The sequence below is a fragment of the Phoca vitulina genome, unplaced genomic scaffold (assembly GCF_004348235.1).
Source record: "Phoca vitulina isolate PV1807 unplaced genomic scaffold, GSC_HSeal_1.0 scaffold51, whole genome shotgun sequence".
In the NCBI taxonomy this organism is placed as follows: domain Eukaryota; kingdom Metazoa; phylum Chordata; class Mammalia; order Carnivora; family Phocidae; genus Phoca; species Phoca vitulina.
This window is the reverse complement of record NW_022589754.1, coordinates 9,838,893-9,859,879: the sequence shown is the minus strand read 5'-3', so window position 1 is coordinate 9,859,879 and position 20,987 is coordinate 9,838,893. Positions and strand designations below refer to the sequence as shown.

The 20,987-nt window shown below is 37.0% G+C and overlaps 1 long non-coding RNA gene across 1 annotated transcript in view; it reads right to left on the bottom strand.

Moving 5' to 3' along the window:
* LOC116621882 overlaps positions 1-20,987 on the bottom strand; it is a 125,254-nt gene that overhangs the window by 47,671 nt on the left and 56,596 nt on the right. The window lies entirely within an intron of this gene.

The following is a 20,987-nucleotide window of genomic DNA, read 5'->3' as shown; positions in this document are numbered from 1 at the left end:
CCTTCAGAAACAGAAACCTTTTGATAGGCTGATTCAAAATGACAACTAACTATAAAGATCACTGCCCCCAAGTGGTCAAGGAATCTTAAAGCTAGAAAGCACCTTAGAGAGCATAGAGCCCAACTTTTATTTGTTTTACCTTTGTAAACTATTTTCTGCAGTGTTCAGTACACTTGTTCATAACATGCTAGTTTCAAATTGACAACCAGGCAAAGCACACAAACTTTATACTTGAGCAACACCATTTACCTATAAGACAACAAGGTATCCTTCCTCACTAGACCGAGGTCTTTGACAATATTGCAATGTACTTCATCTAAACATTATTTTGCATGCCAACTGCAGGCCAAATCCCGAGGACTTCCTGCACCCTGTCTCTTTCCACAACTTTCTACACTATGTACAATTACCTTTGGTACTCAGATCAGTATTGGCTGACCTCCAATTATTCCTTCCTAAGCTCTAAGTCCTAAGCTCAAGGACTTATATAAATGACCAGATGGAAATAGTACTCCTCAGGGAATCCTACTACCATAGAAATAACATGTAGCTCCTCAGCCAATTCTTGTTCCTTGTGTTGTGAATTTCATAGCCTTCTGGTCACATATTCTCAAGATCTATTTCATCTTCCACTGTTCCTCAGCCAAAGTCAGTCCCACACTCTAGTCACCATCAAAAATACAATTTTTGTATAAGTAAAAGTAAAAGAAGGCTATATATGTAGGACTTCCTGTCCAGACAAGATAGTACAGATTCATATCTCCACCCTTTTCCCCCACAAAGTACAATTATAAGTGACAAAAAAACTATAAAAGTTAGAACTGGTTAAGGACCCTCAAGATTGCAAGAAAAATAGCAACAGGATGCCTTATATCATGCCACTCAACAGAAGAAAGTAACCGAGGCCTAGCTTTTCCTGACCCCTAACTTAACAACAGAAAAGTGGTGCAAGTAAGCTCATTCTTCCCCCAGATCACTTGGAGTTCTGCCTTCAACACCAGGCCAGCCTAGCACCGCAGGCAAGGAAGATTGATCTCTCCACTGACAATAAATGGCTAGGAAAAGTGCTCTCCTTTCTTGTAAGGCATGAAACTCCCCTCCTCCACCAAAAGACACTGTGTGGCTGGGTGACACTGACAAAGAGATCCCACCACAGCAACCACCTGAGCAGGAAGTACTCCTCATCCTCACAGGCTAGAGACTCCCTTCCTCCACTTAAAAGCACCAGATGGCTTTGCTTGGGGGACCCTCTTCTGCCCCTTCAATCAGCACCAATTGAGACCAGTGGGAGTCCAAGTAGCACAAGATAAACCCAGCAGATGAGAATAGCACTAGAAAGATTCTGAAAATTACACTTCGAAACAGCAGCTCACAAAAGTAGTCCAGGATCTGCATGATAAATCTAAACAGGGTGACTACCAACTAAAATAAAAAAATAAAATAAATAGGACCCAGAATCTACTAATGTATTAGGAAAAAATGTCCAGGAAGCAATAAAAAATTACCTGTCATATCAAGAACAATGAAAATCACAACCCGGATAAGAAAAGACAATCAACTGATGACAGCAGCAAAATGAATCAGATGTTGGAATTATCTGAGGAGGATTTTAAAGCAACAAGGATTTTAAATTTTTAAAAAAGGATTCAATAAGAATTACAAATTCTTTTGAAACACATGAAGACATAGAAAATCTCACCAAAGAAAGAAAAGTTATAATAGACAAATAAAAATTATAAAACTAAAAATTACAATAACAAAAAAAATTTTTAACTCACTAATGGGCTCAATAGTCAAGTGTAGATGACAAAAGATAAAATCAGTGAATTTAAGAACATTTCAATAGAATTTACCCAACCTGAACAACAGAAGAAATAGATTGGAAAAAAAATGAACAGAGTCTCAGGAACTTGTGGGGCAATAGCAAAAGATCCAACATTCATATCACTGAGTCCCATGAGAGTTGAAAACTTCTCAGATTTGTTGAAAATATAAATGCACATATTCAAGAAACTAAGCAAATCAAAAATAGAATAAAACCAAAGAAATCCATGCCAATGCACATCATAATTAAATTTCTCCAAACAAAATGCAAAGAAAAAATTTGAAATAAAAAAGTAAAGACGGAATACATCAAGATCTGGACAATTCTATACCAACACAGTCACCATTGCGGGCTTCTGTACCTCATGTATGGAAAATTTTGCCTAAAGATGATGTTTACCAATAATTTTATCCTTCACCTCATATTCACCTTTTGCCTCCCATTTTAGTTGCTATTTCCATAGCATCAAAGATTGTAAAGCAAATGTGCTCAGACTTCCTGAGACCTGAAGATCTACCCTAGAAAACATCTGTCCTGTCACCCAAGCTAAATTCTTCATGTTTGTTCCCAATGCTATCCTATTCTATGCTTTATGTCCTTGAGCACCTTTCAAGTTGCAGAGCTTCTACTTCCTCCCCTGAGAAGATGATGACATCATTCATTAGTTTTTGTCTATTAACATATCTTCTACCTTGTCAGCATATATTCTACCACCCCTTATTAATTATATATCATTAATATTACTTTTTTCTCCTGATACCAGTCCAAATAATTGTTCCCAATTTCTAATATTTGTGGGTTATTATGGTTCTCTCCTTTCTCACAAATCGTAGCAGGCAGTAAGCCAGTCTCCCTATTCCTAGAGCCTTCAAGCTGCTTCCATCCATCTAGAAGTTCTTGACTCTATCTAGCTGATCCCAGTTATCTTTCAATAACTCCTTTGAAATTTTTCCAATTTGCTGAAATCTGTTTAAAAGCAGGATGCTCCTGGGTCCTCCCTGGGTTTCTCTGTGCTAGCACAATACTGTATTTCCATTACAGTAGAATTAAGGAACTGATGAAAAAATGCCTTATTTGATCTCTTAAATTCCTATAATCTTTCTGTCTCCATTCATTCCTTGGTTTCTCAGGAAAATGTGATTTAGGATCAAAATTGGGAAGTCGGTCCAACTTGCTTTTCATTCCTATTTCATCCTATATACTCTAATGCTGCTGTGAGTGTCTCCTGTTGAAGAGCAAATTGATCTGATAAATGTATTTATATTGAAGTGATGAAGTCTTAAGATGATATCCTTTCATGGGATATTGCATTTTGAAAGAAGCTAGTAGAAGGTAATGATAAATTCAAAAGGTAGGATATATGACTAAGCTGGCAATTCTGGAAAAGAACTTTGGTCTATCACCCCTTAAAGACTTAGCACTGAGAGTGAACTTGAACAAATCATTTCACCTTTCTGGAACTTGGAAGACACTTACTGGTATGAAAGGATTTGGATGTGTTGACATTAAGATTTCTTCCAGCACCTAAATTCTGTGAATTCGCAAAGATGGAGACCTTCCCAAAAGCCCTCAAATTGTGCCATGAAGGTTATTTCAATTGCTTATGAGCAATTATGGTCATAAATATGAGTTCTTGTCTTCCCCAGCTATAAGAATGCAGAGAAAAAGAATTAATTCTGCCTGAGAGCTTCAGAATAAACTTCACAAAGAAGGTAATACATGAAGGAAAGTAGGATTTTTTTCAGGGGGCAAATTATAGATAAAGAGATTCCACATAAAGTATATGAAATAATATCCAGTATGTAAGAATTTGCTGTATTCAAGAAATAAGGAGTGGTTGGGTGAGGCAGGAGAATAGGATATATGGGAATAATGGTGGGAGTTAGACCTAAGGCAAATTAGGTACAGATTGTGAAGGGCCTAGAATGCAAGTGTTAGGAGTTAATGTGTTAGTGTTAGAAATTAATCCTATAGGGTTAATCTCAATGAGTAGCCACTAAGGTTTTGCAAACTAGGGGGTGGCAGGATTGCATATGTGCTTTAGGACAAAACCTCCGGCTATACTGTAATGTTTGGATTTGAGGGGAACAGCTTGCAAGCAGAGAGGCTTGTTGTTGGAAAATTTTAAACAGAAGGTGATGAGAGCTGAATCTCTCAGTTTATGAAAGAATGAGAAAGGTTATGGGGCAGAAAAAGATGGGTGGTACTTCTGGAGAAACTATATCAAATTAACCATACAGCTCACCCAGGCGGGGGGCGGGGATAGTTTTATATTTCTTTCCATCCCCAACAACTCCTAGTTCTCTGCTGTGCTCACAACAGACATAACGATATACTAATCTCCAAAGGTTGAAGACGCAGGAAGTTATGGCTCTAGTAAGCTTTCTAAGCTAACTTTCACTTTAGGTAACACAGAACTGAACATGGAGCAATCCACACAGAGATGCTCCAAGTGAATCAAGAAGTCTTGTTTGGATAACTTTAAGCTAAGCTCTTTTCTTGATAAAGGATTAATTTAGCGGTCTCTACGAACAAGGCAGGACTGGCTTTAGTAAAAAGGCTTCCAAGGCCTTGGAGGATTACTGTGCATCTTTCAACTAGAAAACTTCTTTCTTAGACCATATTACCTGTTGTAACTTTTATCAAAAATTGTGCCTTAAATGAGGATATGGAGAAAGGGGAACCCTCTTACACTGTTCCTGGGAATGCAAACTAGTGCAGCCACTTTAGAAAACGGTATGGAAGTTCCTCAAAATTTAAAAATAGAACTACCCTATGATCCAGCAATTATACTACTAGCTATTCACCCAAAGGATACAAAAATACTAATTCAATCGGGGCACCTGGGTGGCTCAGTCAGTCAGTTAAGTGACTGCCTTCAGCTCAGGTCATGATCCCAAGGTCCTGCGATCAAGCCCCGCATCAGGCTCCCTGCTCTGTGGGGAGCCTGCTTCTCCCTCTCTCTCTGCCTGCCCCTCTCCCTGCTTGTGCTGTCTCTCTCTTTCAAATAAATAAAGTCTTAAAAAAATAATTCAAAAGAATACATGCACTCAATGTTTATAACAGCATTATCAAACAATAGCCAAATTATGGAAAGAACGCAAATGTCCATCTACTGATGAATGGATAAAGAAGAAAGATGTGGTATTATATAATTGAATATTACTCAGTCATCAAAAAGAATGAAACCTTGCCATTTGCGATGATACGGTTGGAGCTAAAGAGTATTATGCTAAACAAAATAAGTCAGTCAGAGAAAGGCAAATACCATAAGATTTTGCTCATATGTGGAATTTAAGAAACAAAAGAACATAGGGGAAAAAAAGAGAGGCAAACCCAGAAACAGACTCTTAACTATAGAGAACAAACTAATGGTTACTGGAGGGAAGTGGGTAGGGGGATGGGTTAAACAAGTGATGGGTATTAAGGAGGACACTTATGATGAGCACAGGGTGTCATATGTAAGTGATGAATCACTAAATTCTACACTTGAAACTAATATTGCACTGTATGTTAACTAGATAGAATTTAAATAAAAACTTGGGGAAAAATTATGCCTTAAAGTTTATTTTAACTACTCCCCATTCCAGCCTAATACAGGGACACCCTCCATAATATTCCTGACAAGTGTCATCCAGCCCAGCACCTGCTGCTAAAATTCCCCAAGGATGGAATACCCACTACTTCCCAAAGCAACTAGATTGGGAACCTAAGGGCAGAGGAATTTAGTTACTTTATGACCATGTACTAATTTTCCAAAACCAAAGCAACTATTTTGAGCATGCAAAAGTTTGTTCTTGGCACTTCTTAGCCCCCTAATTTCCGCTTTAATAGCAAACTGTTAATAGCAAGTAACGACCATATTTAAGTACTCATTATTTTGCGATACTTACTAAACTCTTACTATGTGCAGGGCACTGCTGCAGTTGGGCAAGGAGAGGGAAAAGTGGCAGAATGGGGATAGAGAGAGAAGTTGGATATAGACATTACCCTCAATGAGCTTAACATCTACTAGGACCAGATTACTGGTGCCAAATACAACATAAGCCATTGGTGCAAGATCATTTACCAAGTTAGGTATGATTAGGAACATGGCTTAGCCTCCTGAGAAGGGACAAAACCATCTTCTCTAATAAATCTGAATTTACTCAGTGGCTTGCCACATGATGAAAAGTTTTCATTGACATAGTACCACTTACTCTGTGGCTGCCTTGCAGACTATTATAGTAAATGATGGCCTTCAAATGCCACTCTCTCTTTGGCCCTTAATCATGTGTATTGTCCAGTAGATAATCTAGATTTTAAAAGGCTTCCTTAAGGATTCCAGTATTTGTTGATGAATTCCAACCTAAAGAATATCTAAAACCATTACTCTTTTTCTGCTGGGACCTCAAAGCTCTCTAGTTTCCCTGAATTGCCAAGAAATGCTATTAGCATTTGGCAGAAGGAACAAAAGAGCACTATATCACCATGTTTCTGTTTGTGACCTTTAAAAGGCCAATAAACTTTATTAGCAAGAGTATCCTTTCTTGCCTTTCATCATCTGGACTGTTACTTCCCCCAATAACTGCTTCTTATATTTGGAAATCATTTATATCTTATAACCTTTTTTCTCAGTATGAGAAAAAGTTGTGGTGAGGCTTTCCAATTTGATTAGGATGAGTATCTTAGAGCCTTACTTGTAAGAACAATGAATTCCACATAAACAAGTAGATGGAGTATAATTTAAGTTTGTCTTAATGACTCAAGTTTGCTTTTAAAGGCATGAATTGTTATACTATGCTTTATTACTCTCAGGTGAAATTAAGGTGTAGGTAAATTAGTCCCTAAACTAATTAATTCCAGATTACTAGTCTTAAATAATTCCCTCCACTTTTATCTCCTCCTCACTGTAAGCTACCCCTTCTTGTTGCTGTAAGCATGTCTGACTCTAGATGAATGGCTGCTTTCTGCTCCAAAGTGGATTAACCAGTTATCTCATTAACTAATTGAGCTAAAAATTAATGGATAAAAATAGTTTAATATCCTTTATGGATCTGCCAGCCTTAAATGAACCTTTCTGAGCTATGTTCTTATCCTACACCACCTCTTGAAGTAGCAAATTCCATGTGCTTATCACCCTTTCTATTTTCCTAAATTTACTTGAAATTTTGGTATGCAAGAATATAGGCAGCCCAGTGAAGGATTCTAGAATTTGGTAAACAAATCCAAGTTCATCTAATCCACATCCTTACAGACTTCAGTGAAATCTCTTTCATTTCTGTCTTTCTGGATAACAAGTTCCCATCTTTTTAGACTACCCTTATATGATGTCTTACATGATATGATCCTTATTTAACATCTTTTGCTATTGGTACTTTTTGTTGCCCTTCTTCCTTTCCCACAGTTTTTTTTTTTCTTTTTCAGGATTATCACATCATTCCTCACACACAGTGAAAAGGCATTTGTGCAATGCCTCTCTGTATTGGACACTGCAAATATTAGTGTCCTTTATTTGTAACTTAGTAGATGCCAACTTACGTTCTCCTTTACCTTTATATCATCAATAGTAACCAATATTTAATAAGTAAGTGACACAGAAAGGAAAAAGCATCTGTTTTTCAGGGTACTGTTAATTTCAAATAGTCTACCTAAATTTTAAAATGATGTGTTTTAATTTTTGGTTTGGAAAATATGGTCACCATAAGTATAAGGCATACATGAAAATATCACACAGTAAATATTTAGATAAGTGCAATTCAGTGCTAGAGGCAAAATGAACTTAAATAAGAGTTAGAGGAGTTTAAGGAAAAGACATACCAGTGTGGCCACTACCACATACCAGTGAAGCAACTAGCATGGGTTCTACAGAGGAGATAAGACAGAGTGGGGTTTAGAACAGATGGGTCATATCTGGATACAGTGGTGATAGAAATAGAGTGATGGTCATCATCCAAGCAGATTAAATGGCCCATTTATATGGCTGTCAAATCCAACTTAGCAGCATCTTACCATACCAACCAATTTCTTTGCACCTACATTAGATTCTGAGGTCAATTGTCAGAAGGCCCTGCTCTGTCACTCAGAAGTTTCCTTCTTGATCCTACATCCTATCTTGCCAATTCATTTCCTGGCCTCATCTTGCTGGGCTCCAGTTCCACTGGTCAATCAGAAGTTTGCCAAATCAGTTTAGTTGTTTAGATGGACTAGAAATGCTCCAGCTAGAGAGGGTAAAAAATACCAATAAGTGATTTGATATGACCTTAGCATTCAAAGGCTGGACTAATTCAACTTTTTTTTCTTCATATCCAAACTGGTTTAGGGTAGTTACATAGCAGACAATGCTAACATAAACCACAATGTAGATCATTTCAAAATATATATGAAAATATGATAAATTTAAGCAGGAATCAAATATGTAGAATTAAATAATTACACCATGTATAGACCAAGGCCCATTATGGGGGAAGGAACAGGGACAGGCAAGAAAAGTTTCTTGTTTAGACAGAGTGAAGTTTGTAAAATTATTAGACTTCTTTTGAGTGGCCTAGGAAAGTTTGAAGGCCTTAGGGTATCTAAAACTACTTGGATAGAGTTTAATGAGCTGGGAAAAAAGGCAAGGGAGCTTGGGCTACAGCTTGTGAACAGGAATAAGAATATTTGGATGAGGCTTTAGAGTATCTGACAAGCAAGATTCCCTTTATTCTTATTTACTGGTTTCTTTTATTCCTAGCACCTCTTAAAATGAGCATGTTCAAAGCCCTGTATCACCAATAACTAGTAAAAATCCAGGAGCCTATAAGAGCTATGAAAATAAACTCTATTATTACTAGAGTTATGATTAATATCTAAATATACAAACAGATAAATAAGTAGAATTATTAAAGCAAATGTTATAATCCAGGGATGGTACGGGGATGGCCAGTTTGCATCTTGAAGTTTTCTTATATATTTCAGGCATGTTGCTAGTTGCATATATGTTACAGGCATTGTGAACAATTTCTAGGAATGACTTACAAACATTATACACATTGCCTAGGAATTGTTTACAATTCCTGATTTAACATTCTGCCTGTAACATAAATACCAGTTAAATTACAAGGAACTTGATCATACACTGGCATCAAATCAGAAGGCAGTATTTCTTCAGACCTGTATATAATCAGAAGGTTGATTTGCATATTGAAAATGTAATACAGCATAGGTAATGGCCAAATAACTATACTGTACTTTTTAAGACCCATATGCAGAAAACAATGTATAAATCAACTGAAAGAACCTACGTGCAAAGAAAAATTTGATTCAGTGTTTTTGAAGGTAAGCTAATTTTATAACTACTTACTGAATTGTATGACTCTAAGTCCAAACATAATAAATACATATAAAAAATCTAACTGATTTTCTTATTTCACTGTTTTTTAAACAAATTAACTGCTAATTTAATATTTATTTTAAGAACATACCAGAACATGTACATCCAAATGCATGTTGTACTTTTCAAAGTAGTCCCCTTGGGGATCAATCGATTGATCTATCTATCTATACACTTATTATGATTATGCTGTTATTGTTCAGAATATTTTTGAAATGCTGATTTTGGAGCTGCCTTCAGAGCCAGTTTATGAACTACACAATTAAAAGTCACATTACTTTCTAACATATTTCAAAAGGTGATGCAGTCAATATACATCAGTTATACAACATATATTATCTATAAACCAAATTCATTTGATAAATCAAAGTATAGTCATATTATTATTAAAGACTTTTCCCAAACCACCCCCTGAGTCTTTTCTCAGGCTAGATTCAAGACCACCTCCTCCCTCTCCACCCAACCATGCCTCCCAGAAGACATGTTCAGTTGAAAAGTATTGACCATAATTTGTTTCAAAAAGGTAGACTGAACTTACTTCAATAATGTTTCTTAGTATATTACATTTGGCCAGACCAGGCAGCTAGACTATAAGCTTCATAATAGCAGGGACTTTTGTCTGTCTTGTTCAGTGCTATATCCTAAGTGCTGAGAACAATGTCTGGCATGTTGTAGTTGCTCAATAATTATTTGTTGAATGGATGGATGGATGAATTAATCAATTAAATTCCTTTAAGAGTCATTATGGATGAACAAACATAGATGCGCAAATGTGAAATAACAAGGTGATGGCTATATTGGAAGTAAGCCCATGCTCCCTATGACAATGAGCTCAAGTTATCACCGGCAGTGGTTAACAAAAATCCTGGTAGTGGTTATAGCATGTCTCTGGATTAGGAGCCAGTTAGCTTGGTGTGACTTTAGAGGCTGGTATCATGCCCCATGTGGACCAGTTTGTTTATATATTCCATTCACAGATTAGGCCCCTGGTACAGGCCAGGTGACTTGCAAATAAGTTTCAGTGGCATTTTAAACTGTGGAAAGAGCCAAGATGTCCATCGACAGATGAATGGATAAAGAAGAGGTGGTATATATATATAATGGAATATTATGCAGCCATCAAAAAGAATGAAATCTTGCCATTTGCAATGATGTGGATGGAACTGGAGGGTATTATGCTGAGCGAAATAAGTCAATCAGAGAAAGACATGTATCATATGACCTCACTGATATGAGGAATTCTTAATCTCGGGAAACAAACTGAGGTTTGCTGGAGTGGTGGGGGGTGGGAGGGATGGGGTGGCTGGGTGATAGACATTGGGGAGGGTATGTGCTATGGTGAGCGCTGTGAAGTGTGCAAGACTGTTGAATCACATATCTATACCTCTGAAACAAATAATACATTATATGTTAAAAAAAAAAAAGAAGAAGAAGAATGTAGCAGGAGGGGAAGAATGAAGGGGAGGAAATCGGAGGGGGAGACGAACCATGAGAGACTATCGACTCTGAAAAACAATCTGAGGGTTCTAGAGGGGAGGGGGGTGGGAGGATGGGTTAGCCTGGTGATGGGTATTAAAGAGGGCAAGTTCTGCATGGAGCATTGGGTGTTATATGCAAACAATGAATCATGAAACACTACATCAAAAACTAATAATGTAATGTATAGTGATTAACATAACATAATAAAAAAAAGTTTCAGTGGCGTTTTATTTTCAAGGGTAGTTACTGAAACCTAGATATCTAAAGTGGCTTGGGTTATATTGCATAGCAAACCAATGAAGAGTAGAAGAGCTTGGGTCTGAGATAAGAGAAATACAATTCTAGGTTCCTGCACTGCTCTGGTATTTATCCTATTCCAAGCTAGAATTACAGTCTTGCAATCTTCCTTGATACTACTACCTTCTACATAAGCTAGGAAATCATGACTTTGAGGTATTCAACTTCCCAACTCATTTGTGAAAAGCCCTCATTACCAGTAGCAGCAGTAGTAGTAGTAGTAGTTTTTGTAGTTGTTATATAGTGTAGTAGTTATAATAGTAATAGTAGTAGAAGAAGCAGTAAAGATAAGAATACTTCTAGTCATAATATTAATAATAATATTGTCTAGGACTTATTGAGTGCTTAATACCTGATATGCACCATGCAAACTCTTTATATATGATCTTTTCTTTTAGTCCACTTCATAAACTTATCAAGTAAGTAATGTTATTGCCCTCATTTTACAAATGAGGAAACTGAGGCTCTGAGAGATTAAGTCACTCAGCTAGTCAGAGGTCTAAGCCTTTGCCTGCCTAACGCTGAAGCTGAGGCACTAAAACACAACAGAATGTTGCCTCCTTAGCATTATCTTCTGTTATCTAACCCACCCTTCCCCTAGCCCACATTAAGCTGCAAGAAAAATCTGAAAAGCCACCATAGTTCAAACCTTGAACTGATTTGGTTCTACTTATAGCATTCAATAATACTGGCTGCAAAGCAACACAATCCTCTTAGAGACTGAACATCTGTTTTCAGACCTTGAGTATGTTTTTCTGGAATATCCCCTTAGAAATGTTTTTTGAACATTTGTTCAAACAAGTTAAGGTCTGGACACCCTCTCATGCCTTTCTTGATTGGTTATATGCCAAGTATGACATGATCCTTCTGCATGTGGTTTGAGTTAGATGGAAGCATTGTACATGCCTGGGACACTGGGCAAGCCCTCCAGAGCTGCCCCTAGATCCAGACAAGCAGGCCCAGTGACTGAATGGCAGCCATGGGGTGACTGGACTGGGTCACCCCACAACTCCTACTGAGGAGGCAGCCTTTGCCTGATAGCTAGGAGATCTGTGTTCTCTTAACCTTTCCTTTGCCTCTGCCTGGATATTTTCCTGTCTTTGGGACAGGTTCCAGAAACACCCAATGGACTTCTCATGCCTTGTGGCTTAAGAGTTTCAGGATTTCTGAGCCCAAACCATTAGCCCAGTGCTGCTAAGGCCTTACTTTCTTACTACAAGCCACCTGAGCTCTATCTGATGTATCATGAAATCATTAGGAAACTGATTAATGACATTGGCAGGTGCTTTGGTGCACATAACTGGAAGGGACTACAATCCTAGACAGTTTTACAGCTTTGGCAGGATAGAAGTATATTCTGGATAGATTGAATGTCACCTCTTGGCCTGTGTTTGTGGGAGATGGCTGCAGAGCCCATCAGCAAAGCTGCCACGTGGCCAAGTACATGTGAGTGATGGAAACATGACTGTAGTAAGAGGCCAAGCCTGGTAATGAGGGAGTAGACACTAAAACCTAAGGGGAATCCCTGAATTTCCAACATCTGTGAAATGGATCAGATGAGGCTAGAGAGAAAAAAGCAACAGAAAAGCATTCAGCTGATATAGGTGTATAAAAAAAGAAGCAAAGATCAAATTTTATGTTGTGGCCAAAGGGAAAGCTGCAGATGTGGGGTCAATTTTAACATCCAAATTAAGAGATAAAACATACAATGGGAGTGCTTCAGAGTTAGACACAAATCTAATTATGCAAGCATCTTAGTCCACTTAAAACTCCTGAAATTTCCTCTATTTCATGAAGTCCTGCAAACTAATGCTATTCCTTCTTCATATCTCTCAATTTAAAAATGCATATGTACCAATAAAAACTGAGAATACCACTGTCCCATAAACTTGGTCTAACACTACTGGTGGAACTACTGGTGGGAAAAGAAACTAAGCTAAAGGTTGCTCTAGGTTTTTACTGATTGAAGTTGATAAGGTTTAAAAAGAATGGACCAGATAAAAGGTTATTAAAATATTTGAAATGAGGGGCGCCTGGGTGGCTCAGTCATTAAGCATCTGCCTTCAGCTCAGGTCATGATCCTGGGGTCCTGGGATCGAACCCTGCATCGGGCTCCCTGCTCAGGGGGAGGCCTGCTTCTCCCTCTCCTGCTCCCCCTGCTTGTGTTCCCTCTCTCGCTATGTCTCTCTGTCAAATAAATAAATAAAATCTTTAAAATATATATTTGAAATGAGAAATTATGAAGGCCTAAATGAAGGTGGTGATAGTGAGTATGCATAGGAGTTTTTGCTCATGAGAGATATGATGGAGGAATATCCACATAATGTGGTAACTGACTAAATTTAGTGAGGCAATGGTAGAATCAGAGATATTGCCAAAGTTATTAGTCTTAGTGATTGGGAAAATAAAAATGATGGTGCCAGTTATAGGAACAATGAATTCAGGAGAAGAAAAGGGTCTTAAAGGGAAGATGAATGAGTTTGAGGTGCCATACTGAGAGATGGAACAGGCAGTTTGAAATTCTAGTGTTGGACTCAGGAGAGGTTTGGGCTGGAGATAAAAATTCAGGCAGGAATCATTTACTTTCTACTTCACCTAAGTCCAAACCTTCTGGCTCCCAGTCCCCACCAACAGAGGCCACACATAAGAGATATTTGAAACTTCCTTCTCCCTGCTTCTGCAGCTATTCCTTCCCACTCCCCAGATTCTTCTGCCCTGTAATTATCTCCAGAACCTTATAGTTGAGAAGCCTAGTTTGCGTCTTTGTCTATTCCAAGCATCCACTGTAAATGTCTAGTTTTAAGCATGGTTCTTTATATTCCCAAACACATGTCATTTGTGAGTAGTAAGTGATCCATGTAGATTATATTTAAAGAAAGTTTCAATTGCTTTGAATATTATTTATACTAATGAAAAATTTGATATGCATGAGAAATAACCTAGAAAGAAAAGATGAGGTGAGTGTTACAGAGTTATGGCAACCATATTTTCTGAAGCAAAAATAAGACATTGGTTTTTTTTTTAAATTTTATTTTATTGAAATTCAATTAGTTAACATATAGTATATCATTTGTTTCAGAGGTAGAGTTCAGTTATTCATCAGTTGCATATAACACCCAGTGCTCATTATATCACATGCCTTCTTTAATACCCATCACCCAGTTACCCCATCCCCCCCACCACCTCCCCTCAGTTCGTTTCCTATAATTAAGAGTCTCTTATGGTTTTTCTCCCTCTCTGATTTTCTAATGAAAAACAATGATGTTCTGAAATCATTTCTGATTGAATGAGGCAGTTTAGGAGATTCAATTGGAATGGTGAAACATTGCAATTACCAGGATATTTGGATTGTTTCTAGGGAAAATAAGACAAGATATTTATCCTGGGAAATCTGGAAAGTACATAGAGTAAAATACTAATAACACAATGCATCAATTCATACTTTCTGTTTTTGTACTGTAAAATTATTTTCTTTTATTATCTTATATTCCTTAACTTTCTGTTTATGATATCTGACAGTCTTGGTATTTGCTCCCTCTCTAAAGAAATTTGAGGACCCAAAGTGTTGAAGGTCAGAGTGAGAAGGTACCTTGGAAATCAGTTAATCCAGCCACTTTTTTAATATAAAGAAACTGAGGGTCACAACTAAGAGATTACTTTCCCAAGGTCATATATCAAGTCAATGACAGAACTGGGACTAGAATCCAAGTATCTTGACCTCCCAAACATCCTTTTTACCAAATACCAAGGTTCCATTTGAGCAACAGTCTTTCCACTCTTTCTTCTTCACATCTCATCCTTACCCTTTTTCCTTGGAAATCCCTGAAGGAATGGAGGCCATTGCTAACAGTGCAGAACCCCCAATGCTTGTTATCTCAAATGCCTTTGATCTACAGCAGCAGTACCCCTTCCCTTCACCCAGACATCTTTCCCTCTATCAGCTGAAACACACACACACATCTGTTATAGCAGATGTCTTAGGGCCAAATGGGACATCAAGGAGAAACACAGGTGGAATCTGGATACCTGATATTCCCATAATTGCATTCCTAGATGATTACAGGTTGAAAACTTTGCACACACCAAGACTGCTGGAATGTCAGCACATTTCATGTTTTCCAAGCTTCTCTCAAAATTGTTGGAAGGGCCAAACCTACTCAGGAACAAATATTCACCATAAGGAAAAAAATCATTGATGGTTATACCTCATTCCTTGAAGTTTGTTCCACTCTTCCTTCTGGTTAAGCAGGAAAATAGTATTACTTTGTATATCTTGCAAGGAATGACTTGCCCAAAATCAACACAATAGGGCTGGAACCCATGACTTACACTTCACATATCTAAGTTCTCTTCTCTATTCCCTATGGCCTCCTAAGGCTGTCAGAAAAACCAGTGGCCAAGAATGGAACAGGGTTGGCTCCCTCATGCATGACTTATTTACATGGAGCAGGCTCCTATAATCCCATTAACCATGCAAGACCACTTTAGAATTTTCCCTTCTGAGACTATGAGCTTTTGAGCTTCTTGCAGAAAGGACTGTAGATAGATTGGTTTGTTTATCTACAGGGCCTAGGATGTGGCCAATAAGTATATCACAAACACTCAAATAAATATATATGGAACTAAACTGAAAGAGTAAGCATAATAGATTAGAACAGAAAAACAGGCCAGGACCAGAGTGTGGAGGATTTTGAATGACACTCTTGAAATCTATAGTTTCCAGTATAGTCTGTGACTGTGCATCTTTGTGTTTTATGTAAAACAGAACACTTTCAACATTGGAGTATAACTCCCATGACAAGTAGGAATTTTGAAAACTATTCCCCTCTTTACTTCAGTGCCTATGTGAGAAGTATTCAGCCTTCTTTTAATATATGAAGAACTCATAGTTCCTAAGCACTCACTCCAATATGTCGCAAGCAATTTGATTGAAGTATTGCATATACTGTGGGCCTGAGACCAAGTGTGAGAAATTCTACCCCCTAAGAAAAACCATTGAGGCAGCTTAAGGTAATGGAAACTGGTGCTTTGGACCAAACCTGTCTCTTTCCATTTCTGTTTTTGGTGCCTGAATAATGCCTTTGAAGGAAAAAACAAAGAGCATATAGCTTTAATACTTTGGAGTTAAAGAGGGAAGAAAGATAAAATAGAGAGGATATGGAGCTATGTTCTAGTCTTTAACACAGGTCCCAATGAGATCTTAAAAGTAACATACAAGGAACACTTTCAAATTAGGGGGATCCCACAGGCCAGTATGTTCCATTGTCAGAACCCAAGCTTAGAATATCTGCTTTGTAGAGAAAGACAAGAAAGGACCAGAGAAAATCTTCAGAAACAAGCACAAAACAAGTAATAAAATGGCAATAAATACATATCTATCAATAACTACTTTGAAAGTAAATGAACTAAATGCTCCAATAAAAAGACATGATGTGACAAAATAGATTTAAAAAAGAAGACCCATGTATATTCTGCCTATAAGAGACCCATAATAGACCTAAAGACACCTGAAGATTGAAAATGAGAAGATGGAGAAACATCTATCATGGAAATGGATATAAATGTTCATAGCAGAACTATCCACAATAGTCAAAACATGGAAAACATGGAAAGAGCCCAAATGTCTGTCAACTGATGAATGGATAAAGAAGATGTGGTATATATATATAACTCAGCCATCAAGAAGAATGAAATCTTGCCATTTACAATGACATGGATGGAACTAGAATGTATCATCCTAAGCAAAATAAGTCAGTCAGAGAAAGACAAATACCATATGATTTCACTCATATGTGGAATTTAAGAAACAGAACAGATGAACATAGGGAAAGGGAAGGAGAAATAAATTAAGATAAAGACAGGGAAGGAAGCAAACCATAAGTGACTCTACTATAGGGAACAAACTGAGGGTTGCTGGAAGGAAGGCAGGTGGGGGGATGGGGTAATTGGGTGATGGGCATTAGGAGGGCCCTTGATGTGATGAGCACTGGATGTTATATGCAACTGAAGAATCAATAAATTTGCCCCTGAAACTAATATTTCCTTCTTTCCTTCTTTCTTCTTTCTTTCTATATGTGAACTAACTTGAATTTAAATAAAATCTTGATTGAAAAAAAGCTAGAGTAGCAGTACTTATACTGAACAAAATAGACTTTAAAACAAAAAATATAATAAGAGACAAAGAAGGACACTATATAATAATAAAAGGGACACCCCAACAAGAAGATATAACAATTGTAAATATGTATGCACTCAACATAGGAGCACCCATATACATAAACAGTTAATAAGAAACATAAAGTAATTAATCAATAATAACACAATAAAAGTAGGGGACCTTAACACCTCACATCAATGGACAGATCATTTAAACAGAACATCAACAAGGAAACAATGGCTTTGAATGAACACAATGGAAGAGATGGATTTAAGAGACGTATTCAGAACATTTCATCCTAAAACAGCAGAATACACATTCTTTTCAAGTGCACATGGAACATTCTCCAGAAGAGAGCACATATTAACCCACAAAACAAACCTCAACAAATTCAAGATCAAAATCATACCATGTATACTTTCTGATCACATCACTATGAAACTAAAAGTCAACTACAAGAAAAAATCTGAAAAGATGACAAATATATGGAGGTTAAATAACATACTACTAAACAATGAATAGGTCAACAGATAATCAAAAAGAAATTAAAAAGTACATGGAAACAAATCAAAATGAAAGCAAAACAACCCAAAACCTCTAGGATGCTGCAAAAGTGGTTCTAAGAGGGAAGTTTATAGCAATACAGGCTTCAAGAAACAAGAAAAATCCCAAATAAATAACCTAATGTTATACCTTAAGAAGCTAGAAAAAGAACAAACAAAACCTAAAGCCAGCAGAAAGAAGGAAATAATAAAGATTAGAGCAGAAATAAATGATATAGAAACTTAAAAAAAATGATAAAACAGATCAATGAAACCAGGAGGTTTTTTTTAAATCAATAAAATTGACAAAATTCTAGAAAAAAGAGAACGGACTCAAATAAAATCACAAATGAGAGAGGAGAAGTAACAACCAACACCACAGAAACACAAATGATCATAAGAGAATATTATGAAAAACTACATGCTAACAAACTGGAAAACTTAGAAGAAATGGATAAATTCCTAGAAACATAAAAACTACCAAAAGTGAAACAAGAAGAAATAGAAAATTTAAACAGGCTGGTAACCAGCAAAGAAATTAAGCCAGTAATCAAAAACCTCCCAACAAACAAAAGTCCAGGACCCCATAGCTTCACAGGTGAATTCTACCAAACATTTAAAGAAAAGTTAATACCTATTCTTCTCAAACTGATCCAAAAAATAGGAAAGGGGAAAAAACATCCAAATTCATTCTATGAGGCCAGCATTACCCCGATACCAAAACCAGATAAAGGCACCACTGAAAAAGAGACCATAGTTCAATATCCCTGATGAACAAAAATGCAAATGTTCTCAATAAATTACTAGCAAGCTGAATTCAACAATACATTTAAAAAGTCAGTCACCACAAACAAGTGGGATTTATTCCTGGTTTGCAAAGGTGGTTCAATATTTGCAAATCAATCAATGTGATATTTCACATCAATAAGAGAAGGGATAAGAACAATATGATCATTTCAAAAGATGGAGAAAAAAGCATTCTACAAAGTTAATAAGAAAACAAACAAGCAAAGGGAAAAAAATAAGAGTCAATGCAAGAAACAGACTCTTAATTATAGAGAACAATCTGATGGTTACCAGAGGGGAGGTGGGTGGGGGAATGGGTTAAGTAGGTGATGGGGATTGAGGAGTGCACTTGTGATGAACACAGTGTGATGTATGGAAGTACACAATTACTATATTGTACACCTGAAACTAATATAACACTGTATGTTAACTAACTGGAATTAAAAACTTTAAAAAAAGAATATCTGCTCTTTAGACTGAAATATTGGACTGTGTCCTTTCCCCTTGTCTTTTTCTACAACCTGAATCTTCTGTAGTGTATTATCAAGACAGTATCTGTCAAACAGAGTTGATTTACTACAGTGTTAGAAATTAAACAGTGAAGGTTAAAAGTAAATAAGTTGTGGCATATAGCATAGTTAACTATTAACTATTACAGTTTTAAATGCCCTAGTTGTAGGAAAAGGAGGATTATTAATAAGAATATTCAACATTTATATAAAACTGTTACCATCCTCAAAGATCACTTTTTTGAATTGGTGTTCACAACACTAAGAGGTAGATATTTGTATTAGTCTGCTGGAGCTGCCATAACAAAATACCACAGACTGGGTGGCTTAAACAACACAAATTTATTTTCACACAGTTGTTCAAGATAGAAGTCCTGGAGAAGGTGCCAGGGATGGTTTCTGGTGAGATCTCTCTTCCTGGCTGCCTTCTCATTATGTCCTCACATAGCCTTCCCTCTGTGCTTGTGCAGAAAGAGTGGTCTATAGTGTCTCTTCTTATGAGGTCACCAATCCTCTAGTAGATTAGGAGGCATTTATGCCTCATTTAATATTAATCACCTCCCTAAAGGTTCTATCTTCAAGTACAATCACATGGTAGGGGTTAGGACATCAACATGTGAATTTTGGAGTAATACAATTCAGTCCACAACAGTATTATTAACCATACTTTACTAATGAAGAAACTGAAGCTCAAAGAGGTTTAGTGATTTATACATACTAATAAGTAATATAAGCCAAGACTAGAACTCTAGTTGTGTCCTTTCTACTATATCATGCTGAATTATGGAATTCATTAAGAAATGAACTTTTGGGACTTCATCAAGATAAAAACCTTCTGCACAGCAAAGGAAACAGTCAACAAAACAAAGAGGCAACCCACAGAATGGGAGAAGATATTTGCAAATGACACTACAGATAAAGGGCTGGTATCCAAGATCTATAAAGAACTTCTCAAACTCAACACCCAAAAAACAAATAAAGTCCAAAAGTGGGCAGAAGATATGAAAAGACACTTCTCTGAAGAAGACATACAAATGGCTAAGAGACACATGAAAAAATGTTCATCATCATTAGCCATCAGGGAAATCCAAATCAAAACCACATTGAGATACCACCTTACACCAGTTAGAATGGCCAAAATGGACAGGGCAAGAAACAACAAATGTTGGAGAGGTTGTGGAGAAAGGGGAACCCTCTTACACTGTTGGTGGGAATGCAAGCTGGTACAGCCACTTTGGAAAACAGTGTGGAGGTTCCTCAAAAATTTAAAAATAGAGCTACCCTATGACCCAGCAATTGCACTCCTGGTTATTTACCCCAAAGACACAGATGTAGTGAAAAGAAGGGCCATATGCACCCCAATGTTCATAGCAGAAATGTCCGCAATAGCCAAACTGTGGAAAGAGCTGAGATGCCCTTCAACAGATGAATGGATAAAAAAGATGTGGTCCATATATACAATGGAATATGACTCAGCCATCAGAAAGGATGAATACCCAAATTTTACATCAACATGGATGGGACTGGAGGAGATTATGCTAAGTGAAATAAGTCAAGCAGAGAAAGTCAATTATATGGTTTCACTTATTTGGGGAACATAAGGAATAGCATGGAGGATGTTAGGAGAAGGAAGGGAAAAATGGGGGGGGAATTGGAGGGAGAGATGAACCATGAGAGACTATGGACTCTGAGAAACAAACAGGGTTTTAGGGGGTATAGCTCTGGTAGAGCATTTGACTGCAAACAGGGTTTTAGGGAAGAGGGGGGAGGGGGGATTTGTTGGCCCAGTGATGGGTATTAAAGAGGGCATGTACTGCATGGAGCACTGGGTGTTATATGAAAACAATGGATTGTGGATCACCACATCAAAAACCAATGATGTATTGTATGGTGACTAACATAACATAATAAAATTTAAAAAAACATAATAAAAAAAAAACCCTAAGCAATGTAAAAAAAATATATTCTTTCTGCTTTTATTTTTTGGAGAGATTATACAGAATTGGTATGTTTTATTTATTTATTTATTTATTTATTTATT